The sequence below is a fragment of the Canis lupus genome, chromosome 2 (genome assembly GCF_011100685.1).
Source record: "Canis lupus familiaris isolate Mischka breed German Shepherd chromosome 2, alternate assembly UU_Cfam_GSD_1.0, whole genome shotgun sequence".
Lineage (NCBI taxonomy): Eukaryota > Metazoa > Chordata > Mammalia > Carnivora > Canidae > Canis > Canis lupus.
Window position 1 is genome coordinate 65,214,884 of NC_049223.1, and position 18,927 is coordinate 65,233,810.

The 18,927-nt window shown below is 37.7% G+C and overlaps 1 non-coding gene across 5 annotated transcripts in view; it reads right to left on the minus strand.

The window, feature by feature from the left end:
- Positions 1-18,927, minus strand: part of LOC102152918 — a 90,187-nt gene that overhangs the window by 33,824 nt on the left and 37,436 nt on the right. For all 5 annotated transcript variants that reach the window (XR_005355825.1, XR_005355823.1, XR_005355822.1 and 2 more), the window contains exon 3: positions 16,217-16,315. This is a non-coding gene — a transcript (translation initiation factor IF-2-like). The remainder of the gene's footprint in view (positions 1-16,216; positions 16,316-18,927) is intronic.

Sequence of the window (18,927 nt, forward strand, 5' to 3'; positions counted from 1 at the left end):
TTGAAAATATCTTTGAAAGATAATTGTCTAAATAAAATTAATAATATAATGTGGGGTTTGTAACATTTCTAGAGGTTAAAGGTATGGTAATAATGACAAAAAAGGTTGGCAGGGGAGAAACAGGAATATACTACTTCAAGATTCTTACCCCAAATGTGCAGTGGCATAAAATCACTAGAAAGTGGACTATGATAAGCTAAATATATTCTCATAAACCCTAAAGTAACGAGTAAAATAACAAAAAGCAAAGTTAGAGCTGATAAGCCAACAAAGGACATAAAATAGAATTGTAAAAAAATTCAATTAATCCAAAGTAAGGGAGGAAAAGAGGAAGAAAGGAAGAAAGAGGGGATGCAACAAATAAAAAAGAAATAGCATTTAAACCTATACATCACCTGTCACATTAAATATAAATGGTCTAAATGCCACAATTAAAAGGCAGAGATTGTCAGATTAAATAAAAGCAAGACTTACCTATAAGCAACACATTCCAAATATAATGACAGAGTAGGTTAAAAGTAAAAGAATGGAAAAACATATATTCAGAACAATCAAAGGAAAGCTAAATTAACATTAAATAAAGGAGATTTCACATCAAAGAGTATCACTTGGGATGAAGAATGTCATTGCATATTGATAAAGGGTTTCATCCATCAAGAGCACATATAATCACAAACCTAATAACAGAGCTTCAAAATACATGAGATAAAACTAGTATAATTGCAAGAAGAAATTGACTAACCATAAATGTAGCCAGATATTTCAATACTCTTGTCTCAATGATATATAGAACAAGTAGACAGAAAATCAATAAGGAAATAGAAGATCTAAACAACCCTATCAAACAACTTATTTAATTGACATTTATAGAACAATTTCACCCAACAGCAGAACACACATTCTTTTCATGAGCATATGGACATTTACAACAATAGACCATATTGTGGGCTATAAAACAAGTCTCAGTAAATTAAAGAAGATTCTAGTCACACAAAGCATATTCTAGGATCATAATGGAGTTAAATTAAAAATCAGCAACAGAATAGTCCCTGAAAAATCACTAAATATTTGGAAACAAAATAATATACTTTTGAATTTCTCATAGGTCAAAGGTGAATTGGAATTTAGAAAGTAATTTTTAACTGAATGAAAATTAAGATAACAGAATTTGGAGGATGCCACTAAAGCAGTATGGAGGGGGAAATTTATAGTACCAGCTGCCTATATTAGAAAAGAAGACAAGTCTTAATTTTCCCTGTACAAAACTTAAAAATCAAAAGCAAATATTTCTTAAAAATACTTTATTGATTGATTCATGAGAGACACACAGAGTCAGAGACACAGGGAGAATCAGCCTCCCTGCAGGGAGACCAATGTGGGACTTGACCCCAGGACCCGGGATCACAACTTGAGCCAAAGGCAAATGCTCAACCCCTAGCCACCGAGGCATCCTAGCAAAAGCAAATTAAACCTAACTATGTAGAAGGAAGGAAATAATAAAGACAGGAACATAAGACAATGACATAGAAAAAAGAATAACAATAGAAAAAAATCAATGAGACCAAAAACTGGTTCTTTGAAAATATGAATAAAAATGATAAACCTGTAGTCAGTTTTATCAAGAAAAAAAAAAGAAGACAGAATTGCAGATAATAGGACCAAGAGAAGTGACATCACTATATACTCTACAGAGAATAAAAAGATAACAAGGAGAATATTGTGAAGAACTTTATGCCAACAAATTTGATAACTAGATGAAATGGACAAATTCTTTGAAAGACACAAATTATTAGCAAAGTTCACTGAGAGTGAAACAGATAACCTAAGAGCCCTATATCTACTAAAGACATTTTTAATTAAAAAATAACATTCCACAAAGAAAACTCCAGGCCAGAGAACTCACTGGTGAATTACATTAAATATTAAGGAAGAAATAATACCAAGTCTATACAACCTTTTCCAGAAAATTGGAATGGAGGAGATAATTTCTAATTTTTTGTATGAGCTCAATATTGCCCTAATACCAAAACTAGACAAAGATGTTGACAGAAGAAAAAACAACAACAAAACAGACCAATATCCCTCATGAGCCTACAAAAATTCCAAAAAAATTTCAGTATATCAAATCCAACAATACATAGAGAGACAAAGAAAGTTTTGTCCCAGAAACATCAAGTTGGCTTAACATTTAAAAATCAACCAGTGTAATTCACTATATTAATAAGCTGTAAAAAAAACCATATGGTCACCTTAATAGACACAGAAAAGTCTCTGATAAAATCTAACATACATTCCTTTTTTATTTATTGAGTTTTAAATTTTTATCCCAGTGTAGTTAACATATAGTGTTAAACTAATTTCAGGTGTACAAGAGAGTGAGTCAACGGTTGCATACATCACCCAATGCTCAGCACAAGTGCACTTCTTAATCCCCGTCACCTACTTAACTCATCCTCCACACCGTTCCGCTCGGGTAACCATCAGTTTGTTCTCTATAGTTAAGAGTCTCTTTCTTGCTTTGTTCGTCTGTCTCTTATTTCCCTTTGTTCATTTTTTTCCTTAAATTCCATATGTGAGTGAAATCATATGGTATTTGTCTTTCCCCGACAGACTTTTGCTTAGCATTATACTCTCTAGCTCCAATCTATGTTGTTGCAAATGGCAACATTTCATTCTTTTTTTTTTTTTATGGATGAAATAGTATTCCATTGTATATACATACCACATCTTTTTAAAATTTAAATTTAATTTGCCAACTTATACTATAACACTCAGTGGTCATCACATCAAGTGCCCTCCTTAGTGCCATCACTCTGTCACCCCATACCCCCCCTCTCCTTCTGCAATCCTTTGTTTCCCAGAGTTAGGAGTCTCTCATGGTTTGTCTTCCTCTCTAATTCCGCGCCCCCCCCCCAGTTTCCTTTCTTTCCATTATAATTCCTTTCATTATTTCTTATATTCCACATGAGTGAAACCATATGATGACTGTCTTTCTCCAATTGACTTATTTCACTCAGCATAATACCCTCTAGTTCCATCCACATCGAAGCAAATGGTGGGTATTCGTCTTTTCTGATGGTTTAGTATTCTATTGTATACATATACCATATCTTCTTTATCCATTCATCAGCTGATGGATACTTGGGTGGCTTCCATATCTTAGCTATTGTAAATAATGTCGTATAAATATAGGGGTGCATGTATCCCTTTGAATTAGTGTCTTTGTGTTTTTTTCAGGTAAATACCCACTAGTGCAATTATTGGATGCTAGGGTAGTTCTATTTTTAACTTAAAAAAAAAAAGATTTTACTTATTTATTTAAGAGAAAAAGAGAAAGAAAAAAAAAAAACAAGTGGGGTGGGGCAAGTAGAGGGAGAGGGAGAAGCTGCCTCCTTGCTAAGCAGGAAGTCCGTCCTGGGGCTTCATCCCAGGACCCTGGGATAATGACCTGAGCCGAAGAAAGATGCTTAACTGACTGAGCAACCCAGGTGCCCCTATTTTTAACTTTTTAAGGAACCTCTATACTGTATTCCAGAGTAGCTGCACCAATTTGCATTCCCACCAGAAGCTCAAGAGCGTTCCTTTCTCTCCACATCCTTGCCAACACTTGTTTCTTATGTTGTTGATATTAGCTGTTCTGACAGATGTGAAGTGATATTTCATTGTAGTTTTGATTTGCATTTCCAAGATGATAAGTGTTGTTGATTACCTTTTCATGTGTCTTTGGCCATCTCTAGGTCTTCTTTGGAGAAATGTCTGTTCACATCTTCTGCCCATTTTTTTTTAAAGATTTTATTTATTCATGAGAGACACACAGAGGGAGGCTAAGACAGGGGCAGAGGGAGAAGCAGGCTTCCTGCAGGGAGCCTGATGCGGGACTCAATCCCAGAACTCTGGAATCACGCCCTGAGCCAAAGGCAGACTGCTCAATCGCTGAGCGACCCAGGCATCCCTCTGCCCATTTTTAATTGGATTGTTTTTTGGGTGTTGAGTTATATAAGTTTTTTATATATTGTAACATACATTCCTGATAAGAACTCTCAAAAAGTAGGAATTAAAAAGGAATACCTCCACATGAAAAAAACATATCTACCAAAAACATATACTAGTATCATACTTAATGGTAACAGACTGAACATTTCCCCCCAAGACCAGAAACAAGACAAAGATGTCTACCCTCACCCTTCCTATTCAATAGTGCTCTTGAGTTTCTAGCCAATGGATGAGGTTAAGTAAAAGAAACAAAAGGCCAGATTGGAAAGGAAGAAGTAAAATGGTCTTTAGATGACATGATTGTCTAGGTAGAAAATCCAAGAGAATGTACAAAAATGCTAATGTAATTAATATGAGTCTAACAATGTTGTAAGGTACATCATTATGCAATTTCAATTATATTTACATATGCTAAAATGAATACTCAGAAATTAAAATGTAAAAAACGATACTGTTACTAATAGCATCAAAAGATATGAAATACTAAGAAATTACTGGAGATAACTGAATTGGTATCTTTATAAAAATCTGAAATACGTGGGCATAAATTATGCATACATCATAATGAAATTTCAGAACCATAAAAATAAGGGATCCTGGGCAGCCAGGTGGTTCAGCAGTTTAGCTCTGCCTTCAGCCCAGGGTGTGATCCTGGAGCCCCAGGATTGAGTCCCACGTTGGGCTCCCGGCATGGAGCCTGCTTCTCCCTCTGCCTGTGTCTCTGCCTCTCTCTCTCTCTCTCTCTCTCTCTCTGTGTGTCTCTCATGAATAAATACATAAAATCTTTAAAAAAATAAGGAATCCTGAGGTTTCCACAGGAACTAAACAGACTGCCTATAAAGGACTGAAAATCAGATTATCATTAGACTTCTCAACAGCCAAAACACAATGAAGCAAGAGGAAAAGGGGAGGGTGATGCTATTACTTATATTTTCATCCCAAACAGCAAGAAGTAGATAGACATTGTTTAAAGGTAGTAAATGGCCAAACAAAAGTGGGAGCATATTATATAGAAACGTGGAGCTTATCAGCAGAAGACCTACAAACAAATGGGTTAAAATTGGCTGGCTCCCTCTAGGAGTAGGGCTAGAAGGGAAAGAATATGGGGTAGGAAATAAGTGCAATCATTAAAAAAACCCCTTTTATTGCTTATTTTTAAAGTCCATGCATGGTTTCCAAATATTTAAAAAATAAAATGGGTACATGATGGCATCTGAACCCAAAGGAAGGTAAGTAGACTCTAAGGTCACCTAGATGTACTTTTCAAAATATGGCCATGACATCTTATGTCACTGCATGTTGCCACTTGTTTTCTTCTTAAAATAGGCATCAATTCCACTGAATAGGTTTCTGATCCTTCCTACTCTCTCCCTCCTCCCACCTTATGCTCTCTGTGAAAAACAGCATTTGTTGGGTGTGACTCTGATGGAACACTGCTTCTGGGTGAGGCTCACTGGTTTAGGACCAAGCAAAACCCAACCGAGTATCTGATCTGGATACACAGCAATGGCCTCACACCAATAAAAGCATGCAGGTACCCAAAGGTCTGTACAATCAATCAATTCATTCGAAGGTGATGTGTTCAATCAATGGCACTAGATTTAAGGGGAGATAGGACAAAGCAAGTGTTTTGGAGGAAGAGGCAACTTGGCCTCAGAATTACTAAGAAAAGTGTTAGGGACATACTTTGCACTAAACAGATTAAGGATACTCTACTTCACTGGGTTACTCCAAACCATTGGCCATACCAACATTTTCCTGAATGTGGGATAGTGGTGATTCCCAACATGATTTTGGCAGCACAGCATTGGATCTCATTTCAATCTTCTTTCCATTCTATTTACATCAGAAAGAAAAATCTTAGTTTGGTACCATTATGTATTTAACACCTTTTTCTCTTTGTAATAGTTGCTAAATCTCCCCCTTTAAATTTTTTTTTAATTTAAAGATTTTACTTATTTATTTGTGTGAGAGGGAGGGTGTGTGTGTGTGTTGAGTGGGAGGGAGAGGTGGGGGCGGGGAGAGGGAGAAGCTGGCTTCCCACTGAGCAGGTTGTCCCACTTGGGGTTTGATTCCAGAGCTCTGAGATCGTGACCTGAGCCGAAGGCAGATGCTTAAATCGCTGGGCCAGCCATGTGCCCCTCTCCTCCCTTAAAAAAGATTTCATGTGTGTGTGTGTGTATGTATGTATGTATGTATGTATTTGAAAGAGAGAGAGAGAGCACGCGCACACACACATTTGTGCACCCCCGCAGGCAGGGGTAAGAGCGCAGGGAGAGAATCTCCAGCAGACTCCCGCCTGAGTGGAGCCAGGCTCAATCTCACAACCCTGAGATCATGACCTGCGCTGAAATCAAGAGTTGGACGCTCATCTGACTGAGCCACCCAAGCGCCCTAACTGAATCTCCTCTTTAAACAAGAGCTAGCAGACTGCAGGTGCAGAGTATTTTCCTGCTACATAATTACTGTGTTTGTATTTATTTTCATGGTTACAATCTATTTTATATATGACAAGTGAAACACTTGTGGTAGTGGTAAAGGTTAAATATATCCTCTTCAATGAAGTTATTTACAATCAGAGATTAGGTGATTTAAGAAGACTATTAAGTAAATAATAGCACAGGAGGAAAGTTATTATGGCAATATTTGGAAAGGTGGTTTTCAAATCACTGAAGTTTGGGGGACAGCAGTGTAACCAAAGCTCTGTCCTGGTTTACCCTCTCTATGTGTTTCCTTGCTGGACAGTGGAACACAGAGGGAAGAATAACTTCATTTAGGCTGGATATCAGCTGCATTTTCTGGGTGAGAAGCTCTGAATTTGTGCATGCTTCTTAATAATCTCCCAATTAAATGCAACTGTTGTGAGATATATCCCAATTTGAAGTGTACAATAAAACCCAGAATACAGCCTTGGGAGTCGTGGCCCATAGTTTCTGAAAAGTAGATGGCAGGTAAACTGCTGAGTTGGTTTTTTTCCCCTTCCCAATTATACTTAAAAAAAAAAAAAAAACCTCAACCTCCCACATATAATTGCACTCACCATCCCCATATATACGTTTCCTCAAACTTCAAGCCCTCAACGTAGATAAATACGTGGAAGAAAAGTTGCATCCAAGGTAGGCTGCTGCTAATGGGTTTTAGTAGCAATTACTATTTCCTTCTCACTTGAGCTTCTCCTACAGCTATGAATGGGAGGTGGCAACAAAGTCATCAAACCCCCCTCTGATATGGAAAAAGTAACCAATGTACCATGTGCTCAGGATGATAATCACTGCATGTTTACAAGGAAGTTGGGGGAAAAGAACAGTAAGATTGAGAAAAAAAAATCTAAGTCAAAAACAATGGTGAGAAAAAAGATACCAGAAACACATTTAAATGAAGGCCATGGTCCCAGAGACAGTAATGCATCCAACAGATACAAGATTACAATACAGTGTGTGTGTAAAAATATAGGTGTACATGTACATATACACATGTATATGTCCATATATATACATGTACACACACACACAAAACTCCTACAAATCCGTAAGGCAAATAACCCAATAGAATAAACAAATCATACGGAGGAAATGCCAAAAGCCAATAAACATACAACAAGTGGCTTAATCTCATTAGTAATAAGAGAAATATTATAAAAGACACCATTTTGTACCCATTCAAGTCACATAACTTTTAATGTCTGATAATATTGGTGAGGATGCAGAGAAATGCAAACCCCCATACCTTGCTGGTTGGAAAGTAAATTGGTGCCTCCAGTTTCGAGAGCAATTTGGCCCTACCTGTTAAACCCTAAAATGTGCATGTTCTGTGGTCCAGCAATCCTGCCTGTAGGTATGGATCTAGAGAAGCACTCTTGTGCACAAGAAGCCACAGACTACTGCAGAATTTTTAATAGAGAAAAATTGGAAAAACAATTAAATGAGCCCGTCTAGGATAAAAGCTGAATAACTACAGCACAGACACACCATGAAATATCATGAAGCAATTAAAACAAATGAAGTAGATCTATATGGATTAACATGGAAAGATCTCCAGGAAATATTAATGAATTTAAAAAGCAGAAAGATACACAGAATATTATACCAATATGGGAGAGGGGAACCTTTTAAAAGCAGTTCTATCTAGTTGTTTAATGCTAATGATGGTGCTTAAATGTATCTAAGACATTTCCAAGGATGCAGACTAAACTGAGCATGGTTGCTGAAATGGGAGATAGAGGTACAGGGAGAGGAGGGCAAACAGGAACATGTATTAGTGGTAGGGGGTCTGAGAGGACTTTAACTTCTCTGTAATGTTTTAATTTCTTCAAGGAGTTGATATTTATGTATTACTTGAGTAATTTAGATAATACAAAAAAAATTCAAGAGAATAACAGTAATGCCCTGAGAAGGTCAGAGAGGAGACAGAGAAGTTAGCTGAACAATAAAGAGAGTGTCTATTATCTTACTGAAATGCACAAGAACATCACACATCTTAAATTCATTCTGTGGAAGGCTGTCCATGTGGTGTTCCCTTTCCCTTTATCAAGGAGTCCTCTCTGTGACCCTGCAGGGCTCCCAAGCTCCTGTGTCATGTCTCCTTCACTCAAGGTGACATAGGTTGAGACCTCAGCAACAAGACTCTAGGCCAGTCTGAGAGCCCCTGATTGGAGGAAACGCAAAATGAAAACACACATGCAGTGTAAGGGAATCTTTCTCTGCTCTTTTATTAAATTGTTATATCCTCCTACAGCACTTCAGCAGCCAAAATCAAGTCCCCTAATGTGGTTTCCTTGCAATAATATTGTAAAACAATACAAAATGGCAATAACTCCACCATTTCTTAAGGTGGAGGTCTCAAATCTGCCGTGCTTTTCTCAAGAACTACAATTTGGTCAAATGCAGGGCTACTGGAAAGCAGAGACTCTTTCTAAATGTCTTGAAATTCATGTCCTTTTTAATTGCCTGGAATTCATGTCACTTGTGTGAAGAAGCTATAAACATACACAATCATAAAAATGCATTTAGACACCCTGAACAAAATCAATGCCATATTATTTTAGTTTATTATTCCTTGTAGAGTTCACACTGGTCTTCCTACTTTGATATTTATTTATACCAAAGAAGCGAAAGAACATAAATGCCACACTTGGGATAACGCTAATGCTAGAATTGAGTAGAATACATACAGCTTCTGCCTTAATTTAAAAAACTAAAGCGGTCTTTATGAATCAACCTCACATAATACAGGACAAAACTGAAGGTCACTGTATTATTCATTTAAAAAGGCACTGATAAAGATTAAAATTAAGGTTCATGAGATTTGAAGAACTGTTAGTTTGCATAAATGGCTTCTTCCTTCTTAACAGGGCATGAAGGGGTTGGGGGAATGATAAATAGTATAAGAAAGAATACACTTTTTCCCCCCCTGGGCTTTGTTATTCTTCTCTCTTTGGAACCTCTAAGCTCTTTATTCAAGAGGTCCTCTGCTATTCACAACTTTGCTGCTCTTATGAAAAATTAATGATTGCTTTCTCTTCAACAAAAAACTGCCTTATTTTGCAGAAGATTAACAAAGAGGACTTGGTGCAGAAGTGAGTCCCTCAGTGGGAGAAGATTCTCTCACACCAACCCATTTATGGTTGGGGGAAAAGACCCCCTGTTAGTTCAAGGACAGCAAGTAAATAGATGGTGTGCAGCCCGGTACAGACTGTAGAACAATGACTACATCCTTCACAAAAGGGACGTGCCAACAAAACCAGCCTGCCCCCAACAGCAGGCTGACCCCACACCCTGCCCACTGACTTCTTTATGCAGCACACACAGAGTGCCACGCTGTGTTTTGCAAGCTATTGTGCGGTGGGCGGATTTTCTGCGAGGGGGTTAACAGGTGAGAGCAGTTATCCCATATGCAATAGCAAGAAGAAAAAATAGAGAGGATGCTTTTAGCTTAAGCTGCCAATGCTCAGAAAACACTTCTGAAAACATCACAGGTCAGGATTGCATCATTCTTGAATGGAGAAGCTGCGGGGCGGGGGTGAGCTTGTTTCAGAATGATTTACCAAGGTAAAAGGAGAGTGTAGACTGCAAACATAAAAATCATTCGAGTTCATATCATACGTAATACATCAGTCTTCGTTTTAATATCCAGCTACTGTCATCAGAGGAATTTCTAGTGAATTCCACGTTCACCATTTAAAACCCTACATTTTTACAACACTTTACATATTAATTTCACTCAATCTTTAATGATAGCATCTCCTTTATGGTTGAAAAAATTGGAATGTACAGAGGTTGTGTCAATTCCTGTTCAGTTAGTGGAGGACCAGGTCTCAAACTCAGCTCTTGTCACTCCAGACCCTGTGCCCTATGGTAAGCTGATGGAAGGGTGTCCACAACCAGGCATCCAGCCAGCTGGGGACTGTGGGCAGAACAGAGGGTCATCAAGCTGCTGTAAATACATATGAATGAGTGAGTGCAACTGATACACAATTTGGCATTTCTATTGCCTTCGCCTTCATGGAGCTTACAGATGAGTAGGGGAGGGAGAAGTGAACAAATATTTACACCAAACAATTGTACAATTACGCATGTGAAGGGCCAGGCTTTTGGAGGTGTGGTTCAAAGTCATACCTTTTGTGTTTTGGTTTTTAAATTGTTGATTTCATGTGTTTGGAGGAGACAAGGACTGAGCTTTGGGGACTGAAAGGTGTCACAAAGAATCTATAAAAGAGTTCTGGGTTAATCAGCACTCTCAGCATTTTTTGTATTTGTACATTTTCTGGTATCACTAATAGCACATCACATGACATTTAGGAAAATTAGCTGCTCTTCAGCTTGAATATATTTTCCAGAGAGCACTAAATCTACAATGTATTTCCTCATTTATAATAATCTTGAAAGATCTGAGAAACAGTTACTGCCAGCATCTGTAGAGGGCTTTCCCTATGCCAAACCACTACCCTGGGATGTTCTGAAGTGTGTTAACATTTATCCCTTAGACCAGTCCCATGATCAGTACTATTATTACCCCTTCTTACAGATGAGGAAACTGAAAAACAAAGAACACAAGTGGCTTGCCAAAGGTTTTTGCTTAATAAGTGGAGAGCTGGGATTCAAAGCTAGTAGACTGGTTCCAGCATGCTATGATTTCTGTCCATAAAGAGACATTATTTAAGATATTTTTTAAACAGTCTGAAATCATTTGCAGCATAATCATAGATAGAAGATCCGAATAAATACAAAATCCAAGAAAAAGAGTCCTAAATAAACACTTTCAAAGGGTATACAATAAAAGGCAAAATCAATTCTTATTTTAAAATCTATTATAAGGATTTTACCACTGTCAACATTTTATTATTAGATAGAAAAAAATCATTACCACAACAACACAATATTCACAATATAAAAATAAACTCTGTTTCTTAAGGAAAATGCTATAAATATGCACAAGATAACATTTTTCTCCCCAAAATGGCAATCAACCCATAAACCATCATCACATATCAGCTTTTGTCTCTTTTCCAAGAACTTAACACATGAAGACTTAGTAAGATCTGTAACCAGTTCGGCGGGAATGAGAGAAGCCTGCTAGAAGCCACCATTAGAGTCTAAGACTTAAAACTTTTGTATAACAGAATAAACCATAAAAAGATTAAAAGACAAGTTATAAATGAGGATTAAATACTTGTAACATATCTAGTATACAAAGGATTAACCAGAAGTTATAAAGAATTCCTATAAATCAATAAAATAAACAGAAAAAAAGCATACATGATATATCCAAGAATTCCATAGAAAAGGAAATGAGAGCAACTAATAAACAGGGAAGGATGTAGAACGTAATTAGGTAAACACAAATTGAAACCACAATAAGCTACCTACTTCAGCCGGGCAAAATTTTTAAGTTGGTCAGCATCAGATGCTGGTGTAAGTGTAGGAAAAGGAATGCTTTTCTATACTACTAGTGGGATAATAAATGGCACAATTTTGAGGCATTGTAGAAGTACCTAGTAAAAGGGAAAATGAGTAAATTCTATGATCTTAAAAATTATTTGTCCTTGAGATCCACTAGCAGAATTGTCACTGCAGTATTATTTAAAATAAATTGGACATAACATAAATATTCATTAGTAAGGAAATAGATAACCAAAGTGTGGCATGTTCATATGATATAATAGGGACACTAATCTAGATTTAAATGTAGCAAAAATGCACAAAGCTCAAAAACCATAAGAAGTGAAAAAAGTTGCAGGACAGGATGCAGTGTGATATTCTTGATATAAGTGTCAACAAACCCATACAAAAATATTACATGTTTCCAAGAATTTGCATATATATGTGAATGTATGTATATGTCCAATTGACTCTTGAACAATGGGGGGTGGTTAGGAATGCCAAAAATAGTAAAAAATTCACATATAACTTTTCACTCCAAAAACTTAACTACTAGTAACTTACTGTTGACCAGAAGCTCACCACTAACATAGACAATCGACTAACACTTATTTTGTATACTATATGTATTATGTATTACATGTATATATAGGATATACTGTATTCTTACAGTATACTAAGCTAGAGAAAAGAAAATGTTATTAAGATCATTATTAGAAAATGTTATTAAGAAAGTCACAAGGAAGAGAAGATACATTTACAGTACTGTACTATATTTATTTTTAAAAAACTGTATATAAGTGGATTTCTGCAGTTCAAGCCTGTGTTGTTCAAAGGTCAACAATATACATACACATATGTACACACATACATATATGCACACACACATATATATACATTATATATGTAAGACACATGCATATCTTATACACATATATGTACATATATACAAGTATTTATGTATATGTGTGTAATTATAAGCATGTATATATAAGAGTATATAAAATAGCTGGAAGAATATATACCAAGTTCAGGTTAGTGTGTACTTCTGGGGAGTAAGGCAAGGGGACTGGAATTGGAAGAAAGTGCAAAGGGAGATTTAACTCAATAAGGTGGTCTTTCGGGCAGCCCAGGTGGCTCAGCGGTTTAGCACCTGCCTTTGGCCCAGGGCGTGATCCTGGAAACCCTGATGGAGTCCAATATCGGGCTCCCTGCATGGAGCCTGCTTCTCCCTCTGCCAGTGTCTCTGCCTCTCTCTCTCTCTCTGTGTGTCTCTCATGAATAAATAAATAAAATCTTTAAAAAAAAATAAGGTGGTCTTTCTTCTTTTTAAAGGGAGAAACTCTTATATCACTCATATAATTTTAAAAACACTATATACATAAAAAAGCCTGAATCAAATATGCCAGTAATTAACTCCAGATGGTAAAAATATGTTTGCTCTTTTCTTTTTTTAAAAAAACTTCCACATTTTTTCAATTTTCCAAAGTAAAAAAATAGATAATTTAAAAATCAATAGAAATACAACTTGTACTTTTCAGCTGACCCTGCAGTGTCACACACTACCTCTTGTCATTAGCTTTTCTTTATTTTTTCTTACAAACCTAGGCTCTTAAGTAAGAACAAATTAGGATCAGAACACTTTGGTCCTCCATTTCCTTCAATAGAAGGGAACATAATGTGTTGGGACATTTTTTTGCTTGTTTGAGAGAGTTTTAAGATCAAGCAGGCGTATGTTTCATTAAGTCATGGGTGACACTGTTTGGAAAAGGAGCTCATGGGTTGCAGCATTCCATGGAATCCCACAAAGATGTTGCACCTTTGGATTTAAATCACAGTTGCAACAGAGAGTTAAATAACTCTTTGTCACTCTGCCAGTCAAAACCAAGATGCACTATAGTATAGCTGTTTAGAACGGAGCTGTCTAGGACAGTAATGACAGGCTCTTATTTAAATTTAAATTTAAATTAATTGAAAGTAAATAAAATTAAAAATTCAGTTCCTCAGTCACATTAACCACATTTCAGATGCTCATGTTAGAGGCTACCATTTTAGATAGTTCCAATATGGAACATGTCCTTCATTGCAGAAAGTTCTATTGGACAGCACTAGTTTAGAGCATGGGTTCCAGGGTCCCAACTCTACAACTTACAAACTACCTGGCCAATAAGCAAATTTCTTTTCTTTTTTTTTTTTTTTTAAAGATAATACAACTCGTCACTTCCTCGTGATTTTGCAACATTTTACCATAATCAAGTCTCTTTTTTTTTTAAGATTTTATTTATTTATTCATAGATACAGAGAGAGAGAGGCAGAGACACAGACAGAGGGAGAAGCAGGCATCATACAGAGAGCCTGACGTGGGACTCGATCCAGGGTCTCCAGGATCACGCCCTGGGCTGCAGGCGGCGCTAAACCGCTGCGCCACCAGGGCTGCCCATAAGCAAATTTCTTAATCTATATTGCCTCTGGCCTCACCCGTAAAATGAGGAAAATCATAAGATCCTCTTTACTGGATTGCTGTAAGGATTAAACGTAGAGCTTATATCAATGTAATAAACATCATATAAATAGGAAGTTATTATTGTCTTTCATCTGTTTTACTGATGTGCCACATGGGTCTCATCATGCCTCACTTCCAGAGCACCAGAACATGACAGAGGAAGAAGCAATGTTCTGGTCAGAAGGGAGATCCTTATTCACTTTAGGCCCAAGAGTCAGTGTGGCTCTGAATGTTTTCCTAACATTGGGACATAATTTGATAACCTTTTCTGCTGAAATTCAGAAATTTTTCATTCATTCATTCATTCATTTGCTCAACAAACACTTACTGAGTTCTTATTATATGCCTGGCACTATTCTAGGCACTGAGCTATATCAGTAAACAGAACATATAAAGATCCCTATCCTTGTAGAATTTATATTCTAGTGCAAAACTCAAGCAATCAGCATGATATATATAAGTAGATTATGTAATCTACATAAGTAGATTATGTAGCATGATTAAAGGTTTAAAAAAGTACAATAGGAAAGATAGAGGAGTTATAGGAAATCTGAAGTTGGGGAAGGGTCAGGTTGCAATTTTTAAGGGGTGGAGGGTTGGGTTCACTGAGAAAGTGCCATTTGAGCAATTACTTTAAGGAAGTGAGAGAGCGTGCACTGCAGATATTAGAAGGAAGAGCACACCAGGCAGAGATAAGAGCTGCTACAAGAGACCTAAGGTAGGAGTGCAGCAGAGGCTGGAGTGGAGCGAGGAGGAAAGGGGTAGGAGAGCGATCAGAGAGAAGGGTGATGAGAAGGGTAGGCAAGTGACAGTGTAGAAGCCTGCTGGCCATTGTAAGGATCTGGGCTTCCACTCAGATTGAGATGAGATCCTCTGATGGTCCTGAGCAGAGCACTGGCTTATGTTTCAAAGGCTCATGATGGCAACTGTATTGAGAATAGACCATAAGGGTGGAGGGTAGAAGTGGGGACAAGGTGAAGAGGTCCTTGCATATTTTTTTAAATGGTTATTTGGAGGGAGAGCAGGGAAAGAGAGTGCAGGGAAGCTAGATTTGAATATGCCTTGCTTAGTAGATTTGACTTTGCAACCATGTTAATATTTTTATAATTATAAAATAAAATTTTAAAATGAATTATTAAAAATTTAAAGCAAAATAAAACAAATAACCTAACTATGTATATAGTTGCGGGGACAGTGACACAGATAGAGTCTATTCTAAGTGACTCTAAAACACAATAATTTATGTCCCTGGTGGGATATACCCTAGAGGAAAAGAGAAAAAAGCTTGGCTGTTTTCATTAATCATATTGTTGACTGTAGTTTTTGTATAATTACTCTGAGGCTGATCGTGTGTAGTGTGGGATGTAGCAAAATGGTAATTACATCAGGGTTATTCAGAACTGGGATTTTTGGCATGAGAGGAAGGAGATACTTCATGGATATAAGATCCATAAAATAAGTAAAAACACTGTTGGTGCACCTGGGTGGCTCAGTTGGTTAAGCACCCAGTTCTTCATTTTGGCTCAGGTCATGATCTGAAGGTCATGAGATTGAGCTCCAGCCTCAGGCTCCATGCTGGGCACTGACCCTGCATGAGATTCTCTTTCACTCCCTCTGCCCCTCTCTCCCTCCCCCTACTTGTGCCTGTGCACCCTCTTTCTCTCTCTCTCTAAAACAAAAAACAAAAAACCCCACTGTTGTCTTGAATTTGAATTGCATTTATCAGAATGGAGTCATCATTTTATTAAAAAACAAAAACAAAAAAATTTTCTACCTTTTCCCACTGTAAATGGTAAACAACTGAGAAGCAATAACCTTCTACCAGAGGCTTCTATCCACTTACTATCCAGATTTCGTGGTCTCCAAACAACACTCCCAACTGTAAGGAACTGAAGAGAAATGGCTGCTTCCAGATCTGGGGCAGGATATATACAAGATGAGCCTGGAACATACCAGAAAGCAAAGAAGCTATCAAAGAGAATTATGACCATGTCAAATGAATTCCAGAGCCAACTTGAAAATCCACTGGGGGTCCCAGACAGAACCATTTAAACATCAATAACATACAGTAACTTTGACTGATACATAAAACATATTTAACACATAAACTCTTAACAATATTCACAATAAAATAATAGTAACCAATACAAATGTTCATTGGTTACCTTTAGAAGGCGCAAGGGAAATAACTCATTCTTTTGACAACTGTGTATAAGGGAAAGAATAAAGCTCTTATCCTGCCTTTCCTATATGAACTATGTCCCAAGACAGCCAAATGGGTAAAGAGATGAATTTTCTCTTAGAGAACATTTTAGTTAATAAATGAAGAAATAACAGAATTAGAATATTGCCATTTTTGCAGTCCTACTAAATAAATAAGGTATAAGCAATAATTGTCAATGGCTGTTAACATCACAAAAACAGGGATTGTTAGACATTATGAACTTCCTGATGAAGGTATAAAACACCACCTATGAAACAGTCCTACTGCCCACCCCCTCCCAAAAGCAACAACAACATCACTCTTGTATCTGATAAAGTCAATTCATGGAAATAAAGGAGACACAGGAACAAGATGGACAACACCAGAGGGATGCAGTGGGATTCCTGATACTATTGGGCAAACATCCAGGTTTCTTCAGCAACAATGCAACAGCAACCAAACTGGAAAAAATAACCAAAGGGATGGTGGGGGGGCGGAGTCAAAGAGACATAGCAGATGAGTTCAATGCCCAGGCTAACTTAGATCCTGATCCAAACATACCTACAACAAAAGAAATAAAACACTTGCTTTTGAAAAAAAGACAAATCAGGAAATATGGTCACTAAATATATATCCGATGATACAAAGACACAATTTTTCAATTTTTCATTGTGTTCTTTTCCTGTTAATGTTTGTTAGGAGTGATATTGTTTGAGGCACAAGCTAGAATATTTACAGAGGAAATGATAAGGGTTTACTTCAAAATAATCCATTGTGTGTGGGGGGAAGGTGGGATATAGGGAGTACAGACAGTGTGGATAGGGTCATAAAGGGGTAGAAATGAGATTGAGGCAAGAGTTAAAATTTACTGAAGTTGGGTGATCAGCACGTGAATTTTTTCCTTATAATTTTGCTATTGAGGCTGTCTCCTCTGATTAGAGGCTATAGCCCCCTGGATTCCTCCCATCTTCTCATTCCAACATCCGCTCTTTCAGCAGGTCCTAAAAGCCCTATATTTGGAGTACATTCAAGACCTTCTTCATTCCACCCCCCAGCTACCACCCTAATTTCAGCTACCACCCCCTCTCAGCTATGTTAGCCTTCTCTAGGCAGATTTCATGCCCTGTTCTATGAAGCAAGTATAGAGAAAGTGACTGTGATCACATGTTTGGCTGGTTCTTCACACCGGTGTTGTCAAGAGTGGGATTCAATGATGAGAGGTTTACCAGACAGATGGGGAAGGGTATCCAGCCCAGGGGAACAGCATGTGCAAAAGTATGAGGGTCTCCATCAGCTCCACCAGTAGAGGGATACTGAGCAGCTCAGTGTGACTGCAGACAAGAAGCCAGGAGGCATACGCCTGGGGATAAGAGATGACAAGGGATAAGTGACAAAAGGCTTTGAATGCCAGGTCATGTTTTGCTGTGAAGCCAAGGGTGGTAGCCATCATGGAGGAACTCTATAGGAAGGTGCATGGTAAGATTTGCATGTTCAAGAGGGAATTCTGGGGGCAATACAGAGAAAGATGATCTGGAGGTGCCTGAATTTTGGAACTGAAAGGCCAGTAGAGAGGCTACTGTAACCCTCCAGGGTGAGAGGTAGAGGTAACAGATGAGTGAACTAGAAAGTGGTATGGGAAGGCGGGCAAGGCACATGCAGGACAAATCAGTAGACTGAGTGGTAGGTGAGCACGGAGTCATACATTCAGAAAGAGGACTGGGGCTTTGGGGGGGTACGAAGAGTTAAATATTGCATGCACTAGTTTTGGATTGCACAAGTAAGTACTGCACAGGTTCACTGGTGGGAAGGCCAGGCTGAGATATCCAGCAGCCAGCTGGATGTTTGCAGCAGGCTGAGTAAGAGGATCTGCATGACAAAAATGTACTTTTACACACAACATGAAGCCCGAAGGAAAATATTAAAAGAAAATGACTTTTATCAAATTCCACAGCAACAGAGCAACAGCAAAAAAGCCATTGTAGGTAGTAAATGTGGAAATCCCTGAATAATTTTAGAAGCAAGCAGCCTAAACTGGCTTTCAACAATCTTTCACCATCTTTCCCGCCTTTCGTACTGTTTCTTCCTCTGTTCTCTCCTTTCTTTCCTTTCTTTCTTCTTTTTAAAATAAATAAGTATGAAGAGTTTATCATAGGCTAGATATAGTGTGGGGTTTACAATGATGAAGAAAAATGGACTGGGTACCTGGCCTCACAGACTTTATGGACTAGCGGAGAAGACAGACATTAAGCAAACTGTTTAATTACCAACTGTGGTAATTCCTAAGGAGGGGGTGCAGGGCAAAGTGATCCACTTACAAGGGGTCACAGTGACATCTTCACTCAGGAGGTGTC